The 18,291-nt window shown below is 41.4% G+C and overlaps 1 long non-coding RNA gene across 5 annotated transcripts in view; it reads left to right on the forward strand.

The window, feature by feature from the left end:
* LOC110359098 (uncharacterized) overlaps positions 1-18,291 on the forward strand; it is an 85,599-nt gene that overhangs the window by 63,183 nt on the left and 4,125 nt on the right. The window contains exon 1 of one of the 5 annotated variants that reach the window (XR_010470556.1): positions 17,042-17,273. The exons of the other annotated variants lie outside the window; for them this stretch is intronic. This is a non-coding gene — a long non-coding RNA (uncharacterized LOC110359098). Of the gene's footprint in view, positions 1-17,041; positions 17,274-18,291 lie in introns of those variants that run through there. 5 annotated transcript variants of the gene reach the window in all.

Here is an 18,291-nt window from a genome sequence, read left to right on the forward strand (position 1 = left end):
TTGGTTTTGGACCTTGTTGTCCCTTAAATTGACCTGTGGGTTGCCTCCGTGACAGTGACCTAACAGGGCATGTTTTATATAGCGGAAGAAACTAAGAACAGGTGTTTGTTTGTTTGTTTGTTTGTTTGTTTTCTTTTTTTTCTTTTTTTTTTTTTTTTCCACCAACCAAAAAAAAATTCCACATATCTCTGGAATAACTGGAGGTTAAGCTCTAGTCTTCAGCACATTGAATGACTGAAGTCTTAGTCTTCCTCTGTCTGCAGCAGTTCATTTCCCAGGGTCCTGGTTTCCTGGGGGTGAAGAGAGGTAGTGGCAGAAGGAGAGCTATGGATGCTGCCAGAGTGAAAGGAACAAGCTGTTGTTTTGCAGATCTCTAGCTTGGTGAATGCAGCTAGTCCTGGCCTTACACAAAAGGACGGGGACACTGTGTATAAATGGTGCCTGTCTCCTCATTTGGCTGAATTACACACTAAAGTCATTTATAACAAAGGGGAAAAGGTGTATTGTAAGTAATTGTTACGTTAAGGACCGAAGCTAGCTTGCTGATTTAGAATCTATTTCCTCTTATAAAAGAGAGGAGAAAATGACATCGGAGGGTGGGGAGACTTGGCAGGGAGCAATGTAGATGGTAGGAGCATTTCAGAATCGCTTCAGCCAGATTTCTGCTAGGTTTGGTGGCTGCATTATCTCATCTCCTTTTTTCTTAATTGGAGTGGCAGGCCCAGCACGCCCAGCAGGGATGTCTCATTAATTCACCATGGAGCACAGTGTCAAGCTCAGGGATGGAGAACAGTGAGGCCTCTACGAAGCATTTGCTGAAAAGCGTGATGGGAGCCGAAGCAGAACTATAGAGGACGTTAAAAAATATTCAAATATGAGATCAAAGTGGGTGACCTTAATTTCCTAAACTTGGTTAAATTAGCTGCTGCTTGGTCACTTAATCTTGCATTTTATGGTTATTGATGGCTTGCCCTCTAGGTTCCCTTCCTCTAGTTTGTGCACAGGCTGCACTGTCAGAATTTTTGAGCCTGGTCTAATGAAAATTACGCTCAGCTCTGCAACCTTGAAGATCACATGAAGGTAACACTGCCTGAGTGGCAACTTCCTCCATGGTGTTGTTGGCATTTCTGAGTTTATGGGCACACATGCTGGTTTTATGAGACCCTGCAAAAAACAGATGGGGTTGCTGGTGATTCAGAATGTCAGTGTCATGCTGGCCTGCCATCTAAATCTCTTGTTGACGCACATAAGGACCGTCATACTAATAAAACAGAGGATGTTAATAATGTATCATTCCAGTGCATTTTCATCAGGAAAAGAGTCAGTCAGAAAGCAAGGCAAATGTGAAGGGGCTCTTACTGCTCCAGAACTGTTTGTCTGTAACTGTCACATTGTTAATTAGTGCTATGTCTGATGAGCTCAGCAATCTTCTCACCAGATGGGAAATCATCAGTCTAACTACACTAGACTGTACACCAAAACGTGGTGATTCATAAGGATGAGTCGGAAAACCCTCACACTGAGTAGCCAGCTGTCTAGAGCGAGCCAGGAGGGAGCACTGAACTTTAGCTAGGATGTGCCTGAAGCCATAGCCATCGCCAAGCCTCAGCAGAGTTCGCGGGAAGATTCCTCCATCTAGCCATGATCCAGAGCCCAGCATCATCTTTGTAGTGTGCAAAAGCAAGCAGTCAACTGCTCTTCCACAGTGCAACCAGACAGAAAACTTGCAGGTTAGAGAGCTTGTCTGGATACCGGGAGACATGGGCTCTGTCTTCTCCTTAGCCTGTATGGAGGTGGAAGGAGGAAACAAATCCTCTTCTTAGGCTCTCCCCCTAAAAAGCTGTCCTACCAGGTGCGAGACAGGATGGCCTGAAATAGTTTCTTGTTTGTGCCACTGTCAGCTGCTTGCAAGGATCATGAGATTCACTGAACCAGAGTGAGCAAAAAGCAGCGTGACTCTGTTGCTTAGTGCTTTGGGTGCTCTGTTGTGAGGGAGGAATCCTGCTTCCAGGCCCACGTCTGTATATTATTAACCTGGTGTTGAATGAGAAGCGAAAATGTCAGTGACACCGATTCCTCTTCCTTCTCCATTTAAACACGGTGTCCACAACTGGATTTTGTGGAGACCTGTTTATCATTGTGTGTTGAGCTTGTTCTGAAAACACCTGTTGAAATTGTTTCCTTGAAGGATGCACACTGAGAAACGCCTTGTTTCTACATCATGACTGTATTCAGGAGTAAAGGTGTTTATCAGCCCAGATTCTGTCAATCTTGCACTTTCGTAAATGTGATCTCCTGCAACCTGGTGTATTTCATGTCAAATAAGAAGAGTTCTAGTGACTTTAACCACCCTGAAATTTAGGTAGGGTTTTTTTGTCACTGTGTTGGATTTAGATGCTTCATATCCACCTACCTCTGACTGCAAGAACCTATGTCCTCAGGCATGTTTGTACAGCCTTTTGCGTAAATTGATCGCAGTTTAGTAGTTCTTTGGCTTCTGAGAGTTTTGTTGCTACTTGATATTTTTAGTGATATTTCCTATATTCCATTATGAATCTTTGATTTCTTGGGTGTTTCTATTTGACTGAAGGAATCAAACTGAAAGAAGAAACACTTGTCCAAAGTGTAGTGTATTTCCTAAAAAAAATTTCCGTGGAAGTGAGGCTGTGAAATGTATGGATGAGTTAGCTACAAACCCAGAAATAGTACAGAAACAGCTCTCTCGATTGTTGCCTGAACTTCTAACATCAGCTAAAATTAACCGTCATCTCTTTAAAATCTGGTATTTTGAATTTTAAGAAAAGTGTGCTGTCAATTTTGGGTTGTATAGTTAATGCTGTATTTTCTCAAAAGAGCTTTCTGCCCTCACTTAGAATATGGACATAAACCTGTAAAAAATCACAGTATCACAGTATGTTTGGGATTGGAAGGGACCTCAAAAGATCATCTAGTCCAATCCCCCTGCTGGAGCAGGAACGTCTAGGTGAGGTCACACAGGAACATGTCCAGGTGGGTTTTGAATGTGCTGCTCTCTTGCAATGTCTGCCGGGGCTGCGGGGATCGGGACCCGCCGGGAATCACGCTGTCCATGTACATTTCCCTCTGAGCTTCCTAATCTCTGCTGAACCTCATGGTCAGCTGAACCTCTCCAGCTCTGGCTCTCGCTGGGCTGGCTCCAATCAGCTGACTGAATGGTCTTTTTCTTTTTCCTGATACTGGCAAGAAGCTTTTTTCTTACTTCTTTTATATGCTTAGTTAAAATAATAATAAGAAAACACCACCCACGAGGTTAGATGATCTGAACACAGAAAAGTTAATAGAATGTTCTAAGTGACCCTTATTTTCCAAAAATCGTGTAATTCATTGACTGACTCATGGTTTATAGGAGCTTAGGCACTGCATGCTGATGGCTGTCAGGTGTCAGTAATCTGGCAGCTTAAAAATTGCCTCTTTAAGTATTCCCAGTCAAATGAATTGCTCCCTGTGAGCAAGGGTGGATTCTGGCCCTGTATTTGCTGAGACGCTCTTGTTTGAAGCTCTTATGATACTACTGGTGTCTGGCTCTGCCTCCTGTGGTACATTTTTCCCTGCCATGGGCTGGAAAAAGTGGTTAGAGGTAAGGCTAAGAGGGGGTTCCAGAGAGTCAGTGAGTCTGAGGCCTTATCTAAACAAAAATTGTACCAATTTAACTGAACTTATTTAGAAACGGAGGTTGCTGAATTAATGCCACCCCTTATTTTTTCTAGAACGAAATCTGGGGAGAAACATTATTCATGCCAGTACAATTTATACTGTTTCTAATGGCTTGCCCCCTGCCTCCTCCCTCCCCCCACTTTGTACTGTCAACAGAACTTGTTTTGTAACTCTTCTGTGCATATTCCAGCATATTCCTGGACTGTAAACCAGAAACTGTGTCCCTTGCTGCTTTTGCTTCTTCATTTCTTCCTTCATAATTTCCTAACCCTTCTGGTGATAGTCTGAACATTTAGCACGACTCCGTCAGTGTTCACTTGTAAGGACCAGTTAACATATTCTCCACTAAACTTGTTTAGAGAGATGTTTCAAATAATTTCTCTTAATTTATTGTGCCATGTAGTGTATTAAGTGGGGAAAAGGAGACACTTTGCAGCTGTAGAAGGATCCTACAGACTTAAAATTTACCACATCAAATGGCAAAATAGCTGGTTTTCACACAGAATTTTCTCTAATGTCTAGATGTTGGTTCATGGCTTGCAGTAGGAAAAAACTTGTCATATATTGCAGACAGTTTGTGGCAATGTATTCCACATAAAGCAAGAGATATAAGGAGGGGCCCAAGAAGAAAGACACATCTTTAAGTTCTTTTTTTTTTTTTTTTTTGTTGCCAGAAGCATTCCTGTCACCTCCAGAAAGAGTTGGCGGTAAGGTCTGGTAGAGGTGTGCCCATGAAGCATCCCTTGTAAGCAGGCTTGCGTGTTAAACCGCATGACTTCCAGGTCTCAAAGAAGGTGTGGCTTCAAAATGGAGAAATCACAGCAGCAAGCTGGAAGAGTGACTTTTTCCCCCTTTGTAATAATAATGTCAGAGCTGTTATTACATTTGGCCCGGGGAGTGGATTGGAAGTGTTTCTCAGAAGGGAAGTGCTTCCAGCTCCATGTCTCTTTCAAGAGCTCCATTCCCATGTACTTGCTGGAAACCTTTCAGGAAACCACATTCCCTTTCCCGTCCCCATTCAGCAATGCAATCCTCCCAGCCAGAGCGGCTCGCAGACCGCTTCATCAGCCGGGCTTGGGAAAGGAATGTGACAACGAGGGGGCAAAAGTGCTGGCACTTCCAATCCTATCCTATGCTGCCTTTCAGAAGAAACCTCTTTCCCCTCCGCCCAACCCAATCCCCTGCATTATGAAAGGTTTTTCTACATCCTCAAGCATGTTCAGAAAGATCTGCAGTCTCTAATTTTCCAGAGTGTGGTGGAAGAAGAATGTGATTTTAGCTGGAAACAGTCACATGGCCAAAACCTCGGCCTTGTGTGAATCTACCCGATGCTCCTAAGGTCACATTTTGCTGTGCTCATTTACGCTGGAGGAGATGCTGGTCCCGTAATTTGCTCCCTGATTTGCTCCCTATGGCCCTAAATGATAGCTGGTGTCTGACAGTACCCACGTGCAACTGAAACCCCACTGCTATGCAGAAGTGCCCTGAATCCTTGTGCTAGTGCCATTTTCCAGACAATCAACAATTCAGAAAGACAGTAGGTGAAGAAATGCTGTTTATATTACAAGTTTCAATAAATAAGATAAAGGAAGCAGGACTAAGAGATGGGATCAAGGAACTGTTAATGACTTAGAGGACAGAATCATATTAGAGACAGAAATGTAAACTTGTTTTGCTATTGCCCAGGAGATACACATTTCATTCTGCAGAGAAATATTCTGATCAGTACTTTTTTCTGTCATAGCAGCAGGCAATTGAGCTTGGATCCTATCCAGGCTTTTTTATCCTCTCTTTAAACTAAACAATTAATTAAACAAGAACACAAGGCAGGATAACTTAGCCAGCTCTGTTAGTTTAGACAGAATGGGTTATTGGGCAACACCACTGCGGCACAGAACAATCACTCCGAGCTTCTGTGCCACAGGAACACTTAAGCCTTCCAAGATGAATTTCCAGCCATTGCTGTTAGGATGATTGTGTTGTTTTCTTATTCTTTATTTTTATGCTGTTCTATTTGCTCATCATTTTTACTGTTTGTATTGTGTGGTGCATGGGTCATAATGATTAGATAGTGATTCTCAACACAACAGTTTCTTGTGAAGGAGACATTTACCCACCCTACGACAACTGCTCTCCAAAACTGAAGAAAAAAGAAAAAAAACCCAAAAAGTGAGGAAAGACTTATAGGCACTGAAGTCAAAGAGAAGTCTCCCATTGATCTCAGTGGGCAGTAGGACATAGAGATGGATAGCTCTTCTTTCCATGTTTTGAAAGACTAAGAAGCTGAGGTTTGGAAAAATTAGGATGGGCAGGTGACTTTTGGAAACTACTTGGAAGCTGCAGGTGCACAGTAGCTCTTAAAGTTACAATGCTTATTCAGGCATCAGAAATGGCTTCAGGGGACACGGTTTCTGTGAAGGAGCTTTTTTTTTTTTTTGTTTTTGTTTTGTTTTGTTTTGTTTTGTTTTGTTTTGTTTTGATTTGTTTTTTTTCCCTTCTTCTGTCTAAGTGGTTTAGACTGTGGACATTATGGCTGAGTGGGCAAGGGTTGGGAAATTGCATTATATTCCAGCTCCTAATGCTCATTTAACGTGTCCCCTTGCAGTAGCTGTTAACTCTGTTGCACTTATAACTCATCTGTAAACTGGGAATAACTCAAGTTTTGAAGGCTGACTTAATAGTGCTTGGAAGAAACTATGTGAGGCCGAAGTCATTCTGGGGCTAATCAGTTGCAGAGATGGAGCTGACACACAGGACTGTCTCTAACTTGACACCAGATACATTTCCTTTACAGAAGTGGTTCCCAACCTTCACTGGCCCATGGGAAGCCCAGTGAGGAAATAAGGGGCTGCATATAACATATGCTTTATGTTTTTTTCAGTGATCTCCGTTTTAAGACTTTAATTTCTAGGAGCCATCAGCAACAGAGTGGATTTTAGCAACAGAACGGAGGCCTGCTACTTTGCCTGGATTTTAGAAGCATAAGTGTTATCTCACTTTGTGTGAATTCATGAAGCCATTAACTAGAGGATAGGATTTATTTTTTGTGTGCGTGTTCTCCAGTGGGAATGAATTTTGCACCAGGGACTCTTTAAGAAAAAAATGAAGGATTTATTTTTGTGTTTGTGTAAAACATATTGTTTAAAATATCTCATGACTTTCTGCATAAAAAAAAAGTGTCATCACCTTCACTTCATTCCATTAACTCAACTTGTTTTCAGCTTCAGCTGTGCAGATTTATCACCCTCTATTGTCATATATTACACAGCTGCATAATGGCAAGATTTTTTTAAAAACCCCAAAGCAATAAAAGTCGAAGCCAGTCCAGAAGTGAAGCTCCTGGTAGGTGAGAACAGTGTAATGAATAAAATGTCATTAAGAAGAAAGTGTTTGATGAAGGATTGTAATGTCAAAGTTATGAGTTTGTTTGCAAGATTTCAAATATTAAAATCAGAGGAAAAGTTTGAAACGTTCAGAGTCTGAAATTTCAGTAATATTTATTTCCCACTTGCAGTCATGAAGATAAATTTTGTAGTTGGTTTGTATTAAAGCAACAAAGAAGGCTAAAAGTGAATTGAAGAGCAGGGATTTTCAGCCCCTGAATTATTGTGTTTGTTGTAGTCCATCTGAAAGGCTGCTGAACTGTAAGATGTGAATCCTATAATCTTCTTGCTGCTCTGCCATTCACACACTGCCTTCACTTAAGATAACATGTTAAATATTTACAGCGTCCTTCAATTTAACTCACTTGAAATTAGCAACCATCTCAGTCTCAGCCATAACTGCTATCTTCCTTTTCATCACACCATCGCAACAATAATGTGTAACAGTCAGCTTGGTAAAGTGATTTGAAACCTTCTGGAAAAAGAATGGCCTACCCAGGTGGTCAAAAGTAAGTAAATGTTGCTGTCAGCCGCACTGAGGTTGGTGGGGCTGCTCCGAAGCAGCTGCTGCCCCTCTCCCAGTGCTAGGAGACTCCTACCAGGGGCATCACCTGCTGGCCAAAGGAAGGGCACCCCCAGCTGGGGTGGGCATGGATTTGGGCAATTTCTCAACTAAGACCATTATGGTAGCCTGAAATATTCTGGGTCTGTGGGCTGAAACAATTCATCAAGAAAAGGAAAAGTTGGTGTCTTTTGGTCCTGCCCCATCACGTATGTTCCTCTGAGGATGCAGAACCTCCTAGGATGGGATGCTAATGCTGAATCATGTGCAGGAGCCACCACAGCGAGAGGAAATTGTCAAATTTGCTGTGAAAATGGATTCATGTTCATCATTTTAAATGATTAAAATATCCTTGTAAAAATGACCTCACTAATGTTTATAAACATATAAAGGGTGAGTGTCACAAGGATGGAGCCAGGCTCTTCTCGGTGACAACCAATGGTAAGACAAGGGGTAATGGGTACAAACTGGGACACAGGAGGTTCCACTTAAATTTGAGAAGAAACTTTTTCTCAGTGAGGGTGACAGGGCACTGGAACAGGCTGCCCAGGGAGGTTGTGGAGTCTCCTTCTCTGGAGACATTCAAAACCCGCCTGGACACGTTCCTGTGTAACCTCATCTAGGTGTTCCTGCTCCAGCGGGGGGATTGGACTGGGTGATCTTTCAAGGTGCCTTCCAATCCCTAACATTCTGTGATTCTGTGAATAAGCTGCAAAGTCGGTACATCTGTCTCAGAAGTGATATGCCACCCATACATCAGAGAGACATAAATAATCATGCTACAAGTCATGTCTTCTATTGAAAGAGCCTGATATTACCCATTTCAAGATTAAGAGAAGTAATCTGTAAAAAAATGGGATTATAGGCATTTGATGTAAGACCCTTGTATTCCTTGTACATTAACAAACTAGTTGATTCCACCACTTTAGCAGAAATAGTGTTTAAATCACATTTCATTATGATTTGCAAATTGCCTTCTGACTCAGTATGTACAGAATCTGCATTGCTGTGTGTTTGTTTTTAAAATAAATGGAATTATTTTTTTCCTCCTTGATTCTCTGACTCTTTCCTTAATAGTCCGCATATGAGCAAAGACGTGCATTTTTTAGTGTCAGCAGTTGTGCATTGGATGTAACACTCAAACAAGCCTGGCATTCCCTTACTTTCGAAGTGAGCCTCCAGATCTCTCCATCTCCCATTATTAAACAAAATCCCTGAAATTTGTGCTCCATTGCTGCCTTCTAGTATGAGGAAGCGGTGTGGTGGATGACGCATGGACTGGCCTCCAGGGGAGCTGAGTACTATTCCCAGCTCTGCCGTTTGCTGGGTAATATCCTGCAACTCATTTAACATGTTCATGTGTCTCAGTTTCTCCAACTGTGAAAATGAGGCTAGCGGGCCAGCATTTCTCACCAAAATCAATAATGGATTCCTATTGAGTTCTGTGGTACTTCAGTGCTTTGAGATCTGTGGGGATAAAAAAGCTAATTGTTGCTTTTAATACATTTTCCTCAGTTGTCATTCACCAGTTCTACCTCACATGAGCATGATTCAGATTTATTCTTAGCCTCCTTTTTTACCAGTATGAAACATAACCTCTTATACAAAGGTTTGTCAACATTTTTTTAATCGTCAGTTTGTCATTTTCTAACATTTTATAAATATTTTTCCCCTTGAATTTCTACAGTATAATGCAAACATACTTCCTTACTCCTGTGTAATGTAATACAAATGGAAGGGACAAGACAGTATTATTCAAAAATTCTCAGCTTATGAAACAATATGTATTAGCTGACATGCCCCAGAGAGACATGACTGACCAGCTGCTCTGGGTGAAACAAATAAATAGAAAAATCCTTTATTAATGATGTACTCTGCAGTAGATTGTATCTGGGGAATTCTGTAGAAACAGACTCATTCTCATCCCTTCCCTATAAATGAAATAAGGAGCAGACCGAGTTCTTAGAGGTTTGATAGGCATATATACAATGCACAAATACATAAGGAATGATCATATTCAGGGAGGATTTCAGCTTTGGTCACCACTACATCTTGCATTTTCTTTGGCTTCCGTTAGTCAGCTAAAGACTGTGGGTGAGACTTTCCAAATATAGACAACTGAAATTCTGACCAAAAAATACACACATTCTCAGAAGTGAATTAAAGCAGGATTCATGGATCTGGGCCTTGGGCTTGGAGGGGGCCTGTGCAACCACAATGTTTGGATTGAAGTATCCGGCAGCCTAGGCTCTGGTGTTAGGCAGGGCTGTGGAGGTGGGAGGTAGAGCTGACAGGCTATGGAGGCGGTTGAGTCATGGGAATTTTTGCTGTATGTTTGGATGGATTTGGTTAAGTTTATTGCACTGCTCTGGCTTGCTCGAGGCATGCTGTTGGCTTGACTCCAGGTCTTCTTTAGTCTTACTCTGCCCCAGCAGTGGGTTGCTTTGTCCCACAAGCTGTGAACTCACAGAAAACGCGCTTTGTTTCTGATGTGAGGTGGAATACAGGTTAGCCATGGAAACAGATGAACTTTCCTATACTAATATAGACTCATTGAACAATTTAGGTTGTGACAATGGTGGTGAGACCCTCTTCTTCATCTCTTCCTTTTCCAGGCCAAACCAACCCAGCTTACTCAGCTGTCCTCTCAAGTCACGTACTCCAGCCCTTTGTCCGCCTTGGTGGCCCTCAGCTTTACTTGCTCCAGTTTGTCAGTGTCTCAGAATTGGACTTCAGATGTGGTCTCACAAGTGCTGAATAGAGGGGAATAATCACTTACTTGACTTGCTGGCTATTTTCTTAATAAAGCAGCCCAGTATGAGGTTGGCTTTTAATGCTGGAAAAGCACATTGCTGCTTCATGTTCGGTTTGCCCTCCAGAAGCCCCAGGTCCTTTTTGAAAAGCTGCTTTCTGATCAGTTGGCCTCCAGACTATCCCAGATGCAGGACTTAGTATTTGCCTTTGTTGAACATATGAACTCATGTATGCCTTTAGGTACAGGTGCTCATTTTGTAGACACAAGGCATAATTGTAGGTGTATCCACCAGGTTTATAGATACATTCTGTCAGCTTTTTGTTGACAGCCTTGTTGTTTCCAGAGAGCAACAAAACACCAAAATTTTTAAACTTCATACATATACAAGGAGATTTCTCTGGGTGTGTTTAGAACATTTCTAATGATAAACCCCTCTGTTAGGTAGGGTTCTGTTTTGTTTTTCACTTGCTCTCCTTGACTTTTCCCTTTCTTAGATAAGGGCAGTGAGAACCGCATGAGGTATATTGGCATAGTCTGCAACACAGACTTGTCTGGACCTCAGGAGATAAGTCTGCACGGTATCAGCAGACGGCACCTAAGAATGCTTTTCAAAGGAAAGAGTTTCCTCTATCTTTCAAAGGGAGCTTCCTTCTGTTGTCTTTATTGGAGGTCAGATTGCTGATCGGCCTCCTCCAGAGTTGGAGAAATTCCTCTGAAGACCCCTTAAATTGCATTTCAATTATACAGGAGGCTGCGCTGGCAGGACCTTTTTATTGCTAAGCTGCCCCGTGGCTTCTCAGAGGTGATGTGGTTTTGGAATCGCCATTGCAGGTAAAAAAGAAAGCCCTCTCCTGGCAGTCTCCAACAGAAAATGTGCCTGAAAGGGCATATCTAATTGATTTAGAGAGAATCTAGTACTCTCTGTAAATAATGTTTGCACAGTGTAAATCTCTCACAAATTAGGCACCCAGAGGAATGTGTTAATCAGCAAGGAGTTACAGGGCAACATCAATCTTCAGTGGCCAGTAACTACAAAAGACAAAACATTCACAATAATTTGATTTCACAGACTTAAAATGTTCAAAATTTCATTTCACAGTTTACAGCACAAAAGAAATATTCTGATTTTCAGGTGTGCTGGTGGATGCTAAGAATTTGAAAATCAGCTGATTTATCATAGCTGGAGCTTAAGTAAGATCTTTTGAGCTTAGTTTGAGCTTGCTTACAAAAACAACCCCAACACATCAACAAAACAAAAAAACCCAAACAGACAAAAAACCCCACAGCTACTAAGATAGAATGTAATGGATTGAAAATACTCCAGGATCATTCAAATGTCAGACCCCTGTCTGGGTTCAGGCCATGTGCAAATTTTGTTTGGTGTTTCCCTGGTCCATGAGAGATGAAGTCCCTAAAATTATTGTGGGAGACCCTGTATTTCATATCATTCTTTCAGAGATCTGGAGTTTCTCCACTATTTCCTGCAGACAACCCAGTGAAGGGAACTGCATTTTGGTAGAAATTAATGGAGAAGTCTTGTTCCACTGATTTCATGAAGCCAACAGGTTAAATTTTTATTGATTCTGCCTGATTTCCTTGACATAAAATAAGACTTTTTACTGCCTTTGATAATAAAACATTTACCAGACTCTTACTATTGTTGTTGGTAGAAACCCTTACAGTGTATGACTGTTAGTGCTAGAACGAAAAGTTCTGGGCAAAAAAAAGAGAGGGAAAGATACGAATGTAATTTAACCTTTGTTAAGTGTAATTTATATATATGAAAACACAAAATGTTTGTTTTCCAGTTTCCTATCACATTTTCCATCTGGTCTCTGCAAAGCTTTTAAACTTCCACTTCCTCTGTGCAGATTTGGAATATTCCTGTTCACAGGAAGTAAGAGGAAGAGCTTTATGAGGAATATGTTACGAATAGACTGTTTGTAGGTGTGTGGACAAAATAGATGGGCTCAAATCTGATCTAGTATAAACTGAAGACTCTTCAATGGAAGTGTGAAATTCAGCTTGTTTGTGACCTGGTGCTTCGTTCTGGAGCATCGGCTCTTTTTTTTTTTTTTTTGTACAAATTACTGTTATTGTTTCCCATTGCTTTTCATCTGTGATATCAAAGCACCTCATTAAACAATAATGAAGGTCTTTACAGTTTTTAGACTTGCTAACTGTAAATGTAACCTGTGTATAAGAAATGAATCTCTGACAAAGGCCAGGAGCTGGTAGCAGACCTCACTGGTGTGCTGAGCCAGGGCCTTTTATTCCCAGTCCAACACACCAGCAAAATATTGCTTCCCAGTGAAAATGAGTGTTTCATACACATGATGAATAACGGCAAAGCTCTCAACAGCTTGTGAAAATAAGAATAAAGTGATCGATTATAGCTGAGTCTTGATTGCAAAGAGATTAGTCATAGGACTCATGAATGTGACAAGAACATAAAGACACTGGTGGATTGCATTGTTCTGCTCAGATTTCCCTCAACAACAGGAACCCCAGGTCCCAATGAGGAGAGGGCCTATTATTCGCATAGTTTTGTAACAGCAACACTGAGATTTTTACGATGTACATGTTACATTGCAAGGCTGTAGAAGGCTACATAGAGCCATTTTTTCTTTTTTTTTTTTTTTTTTCCCTTTCTATTTTATTTCTTTCAGCACTGAATCCAGTTAGAGCCTTCTAGTGTGAAATTTGAGAGGAGAGCCAAGCTTCCTCTCCTCCAAACATTCCAAAAGATTGATGAGCACAAAATCTGCATCAAGATCAACATCCAAGTTTTGCAAATGGCGTGTCTTACTAATTACCTGATCCAAGCCACCAGATCTCAAACTACAAATATAAATAATCCGTGACTTTATCTCCAGTCCAGCTACAGGATGCTTATTCTGTTGCTCACTACTTGCAAATTTCACTTCTTACTAATTTTACTTTCCAGAAAAGTAAATTAATTGTCATAAAAGCAAAGAGGTTGAGGTTATTTAGTTTTTTTTTTTTTCTAAAAGCTTGAAACCATCCATTCATAAAGCTTTCCTCCCTCTTGTGCTATCTCCTGCCTCCCCTTTCCCAGCCCACAGGTAAAACAAAACAACCTTGCAAGATGAGCCTTACCAAGTCTATGAACACAAGCTTGTAAATCTGGCGCTTGAACAAGCTCTATTATTTTTAACTGCTTTTGTGTAAGACAGGAGGCTATGTAAAGAACAGGATGTTTTGAACATTGAACTGTGGTGCATTACCTAATACTGCTGCTACAGATTTGATGTAATTTCTCTGCAGGTGTCAAAGGCATCATACAGAGCATGCTACTGGGATGTTAAACATTTGGCATATATAATCCTGGAGGATTTACTGATAGTTCTTTTACGGACAGAAATGCCAAGTTTGCAGTTTATGTTGTATATGACAATTTCAATTACAACACAGCCTATTCTTCCAGTTCTTTTAGATTTTATTTTATTTTTAAATAGCTGCAGACAGTATATTTAACAAACTTCTGTCAATCTCCACTTTTTAGGAGAGACGTGAAGCAAACCACCTTCGTGTTCTCTGGAACATGGGACTGCTGCATCTTCCTTAAGCAGGGAAGAACAATTGCATCCCTCTGTACTCTGCGGGATTGCTCTGCAGCCAGGTTCTTGGTTGTTCTTCTTGCCTCAGTCCCTGGGGGAAGTTCACTGATACAGAAAGTAATCCTTCCAAATAATGCAGGTGTCAGAGGTCTGTGTAAGAGGGAGGCTTGGCAGAATCCTGTGTGGAAATTTACACAACATCTGCCCACACAATGGCTGGACAGTGCTGTCCTTCCTTCAGTTGTCAGGTGCATTGGAATGTGTATAGAAGAAAAACCAAAGAAAAAAGTAGATCCAAGATTCTAATGCTATAGCTGGTGGTTATAGCTGGAAATATGAAGCATCATTTCTTTTACAGGCAATTTTTCTTGAGTCGTTTCTACCTGGAGTCTTGCAAGAGGGCACATTGTGATAGTTGTGCCACCAAAGAAAAATATGTATTTTAGTGAGATCATCGGTTCATTTTGTCTTTTTTTGAACTTTTGTCAGGAAAATTGCCCTTTATCACCATACACATGACAAACCTGAGGCTAAGTCAATGCACTTATGATACACACGTACACAAGGAGTTGACTTCACTTTGTAAAAATGTAGCTAAAACTAAAGTGGAAGAGCACCATTGCTGTGAGTCAGGAGCACAATGCTGCAAGGGGCTGCTCTGAAAAGGGACTGCACTGTTTGCTCTGCTGTTGCTGTATTTCTCAGTGATTCATTTTCAACACCCTCTTCATGCTTCACTCATTTTGTGTCCTGGCTTCTAGATTCATTCCTCCATGGTCACTTAACATTGTCTGGTATCATCTTACTATCATACATGGCTCTTTACGGACAATTATTATCAGCTTTATGCTCACTTCTTCTCAAATTAGTGCCATTATTGTGGTGGATGAGCTAGGAACTGTGCTGCTCTTGGTGTCCTCTAAGTATCACATTTCCCCCGGGCCACTCATTCAGCATCGGGTGGGAAACGTCACATTCCTCAGCTACTGTCTAATGAGACCTGACTGTGTTGCCTTTCTGCATGGAAATGATGGTCATTGAAAACACCTGTTCAATCACCCAGTTTGTATTTCTGTCAGCGTAAGGGAAGTCCCTGTCGTATATTTACCAGTGCTTTGACCAGCTTAATTTTAAACAGACAGTTTTTGAGGTCATTTTGATCCTAATTGTGCCATCCTGATTCGATACACTGGTTTTATATCCATTTTATCCAGCTGTAAATGACTGTACAAGGCATAAATCAATGGCAAGAACCCTCTGTGGGGGCGAGCTGGGGCATGGGCTGGACACTGAGATGAGAAGAAGAGGTGGGAGGCAGCACGTGCTTCCTTCTGGTCAACACGGGAGAGCTGGCAATGCAAACACTTTGTGCAGGGACTTGTCTTCTTTGGCAAATGGATGCCTGCTTGCTAGGGGCTTGCTGTGCTTCTCTATTGTCCTGCATCTAAGGTAATGAGCTCAGTGCCTCTGGAGTTTGAAAACCCAGTATGAAGGTTATGCATAAGAATAATTGCATTTACTTTAATTTTTTAATTGTATATGATTACATATGTTCTTTGCAATCAGAATCAGAACACCTTGTACCTTGCAGGAATGAATTAACCTACAGGGAAGCGAGCTTAGCACCCTGTCAATGTAGTGCTAAGAAAAATCAAGTCCCATATACAACTTTCTGTTGTATTGCGAAGTCTTATGGCTTTATTTCAAACCTAATGATATTTGATATTTTTAAGCAAATAGTGTTTAAATCAAGAAGTACTGCAAGAATCTGAGCATTTCTTTCAAAAACAGTAGCTTACGCACTCTTGCAGTGTGTTGGGAAGGTCTGAATACTCACAAATTCGGAGACAAGAAGGGGTGCTGAATATGCCCTTTAGAAAATCTTACCACTTTTTTTCCTGCAGCCTCATGATTTTTTTCAGCTTTGATTCACAGTTTTTGAAAATTTGGAACAGCTGACAATACTTCTGTCCATTTGAGGTGCTGCCATCTAACCCAGATGGTACGCAGAGGATAGCCTCTCTGGCAAAGGGGAGTCTTTAAAATGCAAAGCTCATCTTTTACAGTGCACAGCACAATGGGACTGGGAGCCTTTGTTGAGAATTTCAGGCGCAACCACAATAAAAATAATGAATAAATGAGGCATCTCATTCTGCCTGGAGATGCTGTATAGAGCTGCTGTTAAAGTGCACATTTGCAAATAAAAGCATCCTAAATTTAACTATGACTCAATTACACTAAATCTGACCCATTTTTGTTCTGTGTTTCAATTTAACACTTATTTACATTCTTAGACTTGGCGCTGTTGAAAGACAAGGGAGGGGGAACAAACATCTTGGTCTTTAGAGTTGCTGTTAAAAAATGGTGATTAAGAAAACACAGCTATAGTCAGCTTGAAGCTGGGTAGCTCATTTGAACCTACTATAAAAGAAAAGATCGTTTTCTCATCCTATTAAAACTCAGTTAGCAACGGCTGTGTAGGCGGCAGGAGATCAGAAACGAACGTCCAACTTGGAGTTTGTACAACTGGGGTCAGGTCCAAAGCAAACTGCCTGATTAAAGAAACAATTTGTATTTTACAATGACAGCAAATAGGTAAATCTTGTGAGTGTCAGGAAATCCTGGAGGATTTCGAATGGGAGCACTGACTGGTTTGCAGGTGGAACTTTGATTAGAAGGTGTCATTTGCCTCTGCCTTTTCATACTCATGTTGCAGGGACATAAACGAGAGGGACTCAGTTTGCTAAGGGTATTTATTTCTCTCTCTCTCTCTCTCTCTCTCTCTCTCTTGTTTTTACAATCTACATGTAATGACTAATTGGCTGTGTTTTCCCAGCTATATTTTATGTTTCTCTTGCCCTGGTTACAAGTTGTACTGAACCAGTATGTCCGTGGGGACCTATAGACAGCCGGCATTGCCAAACGATATGCAGCATTCCCCTTTCTCTCTAAGTGTAAAACATTTACAAGTAAATTTACAAATACATTAAGAACATTTCCCCCGTTGGCTGTTAGTGTTTATTTCTTCCCCTTCTCCTCCTGGGGGCAGACACTTTCCAGCCCCTCACCTTTCACACACCGCTCTCCCGTTATTTGCCTCCTTCCCTCCCCGTTGCCCCTTTCCCTCCTCTCCCTCCTCCTCCTCCTTCTTTTCCAGTTCGGCGGCGCAAACTTCTGTTTGTGCCAGTGGGGCGGCCTGGCGAGACCGCAATGGCTCTACCCCACAGATTGACGAGCCCTCAGATGCCGATTTACTGTACATGGCAGCCACGCTGGAGCCGAGGCACATCTGGAGTGGAGTAAGCTTACTCAGAAACAGGGGCCAGCTCCAGCCGGAGCCAGCGGAGCTGAGCACGGCGCTGAAAGGCAGCCCTCCTCCTGCCTCCCCATCCCTCCTGCCTCCCCTTCCCTCCTCCCTGGGTACATTTCCTAATGTAAACAGAGGCCGGGGGGGGAAGGACCCAGTAACTCTTTGCTGCGTGTTTGTCATTTCATGTTCTTTATCTGCATGAGGTCAAAGCCCAGCTCTGGAAAAACAGAAGCTTTGCTTTTATTCTAAATAGCTGAAAGTCAGCGCTGCTGAAGGAGGGGAAAAGAAAAAAAAAAAGAAAGAAAAAGAAAAAGAAAGAGTTTGCTTTTGTGTTTATTTGTTCCGCTTTATGGTAATTTGGGGGATAATTTCATTATCTGCAGCCAAATTGAAAACAAGCTGTTGTCTATGCTAATGACACCAGCACATTATTTTATGTACAGGAGGCGTGGAGCTCTTTAAACCACAAGTGGACTGGGTTTCTGCTTACAGCTGTATCGCTTTAACTTGTTTTTTATAGTTGCAAAATGAGACTTTCCTTTTATTATCTGGAAACGAAAAAGATTATGGATGGCTGCTTTGTTTTACAAAATAGTGAATACCTTTCACGGCCCAGTGCCAGTTTGCCATCCCACAAATGCATTTTAGATACGTTACTGCAAAGACAAAGCACGCTCGTTTTGGGGCAGATACACCGATTTTATGGTCCAATTCACTGGACTGCTGAATTTTAGTCTCTGTAAAGAAATGGGAGATATTTTTGAGGCATTCACTGACTGTCAGCAATCTGAATGAGGACTCCGTGAGTCCTTACAAGTTTTATATAGTTTTTATTTATTTTTTTTTAATAGCAAAATGATAAAGTTTGTAGGTTCACTGTTCAGATTATGCTAAAATGCTATACATGCAATTTAAAATGGCTTTTCCCACTCACTATACCTCACAACTCAATAGATTTTGCAGTGAATGAAGAAGAGAAAGCAAGCCTCAGAAGACATTGCTGCTGA

This window comes from Columba livia, chromosome 2 (assembly GCF_036013475.1).
Source record: "Columba livia isolate bColLiv1 breed racing homer chromosome 2, bColLiv1.pat.W.v2, whole genome shotgun sequence".
NCBI lineage: Eukaryota > Metazoa > Chordata > Aves > Columbiformes > Columbidae > Columba > Columba livia.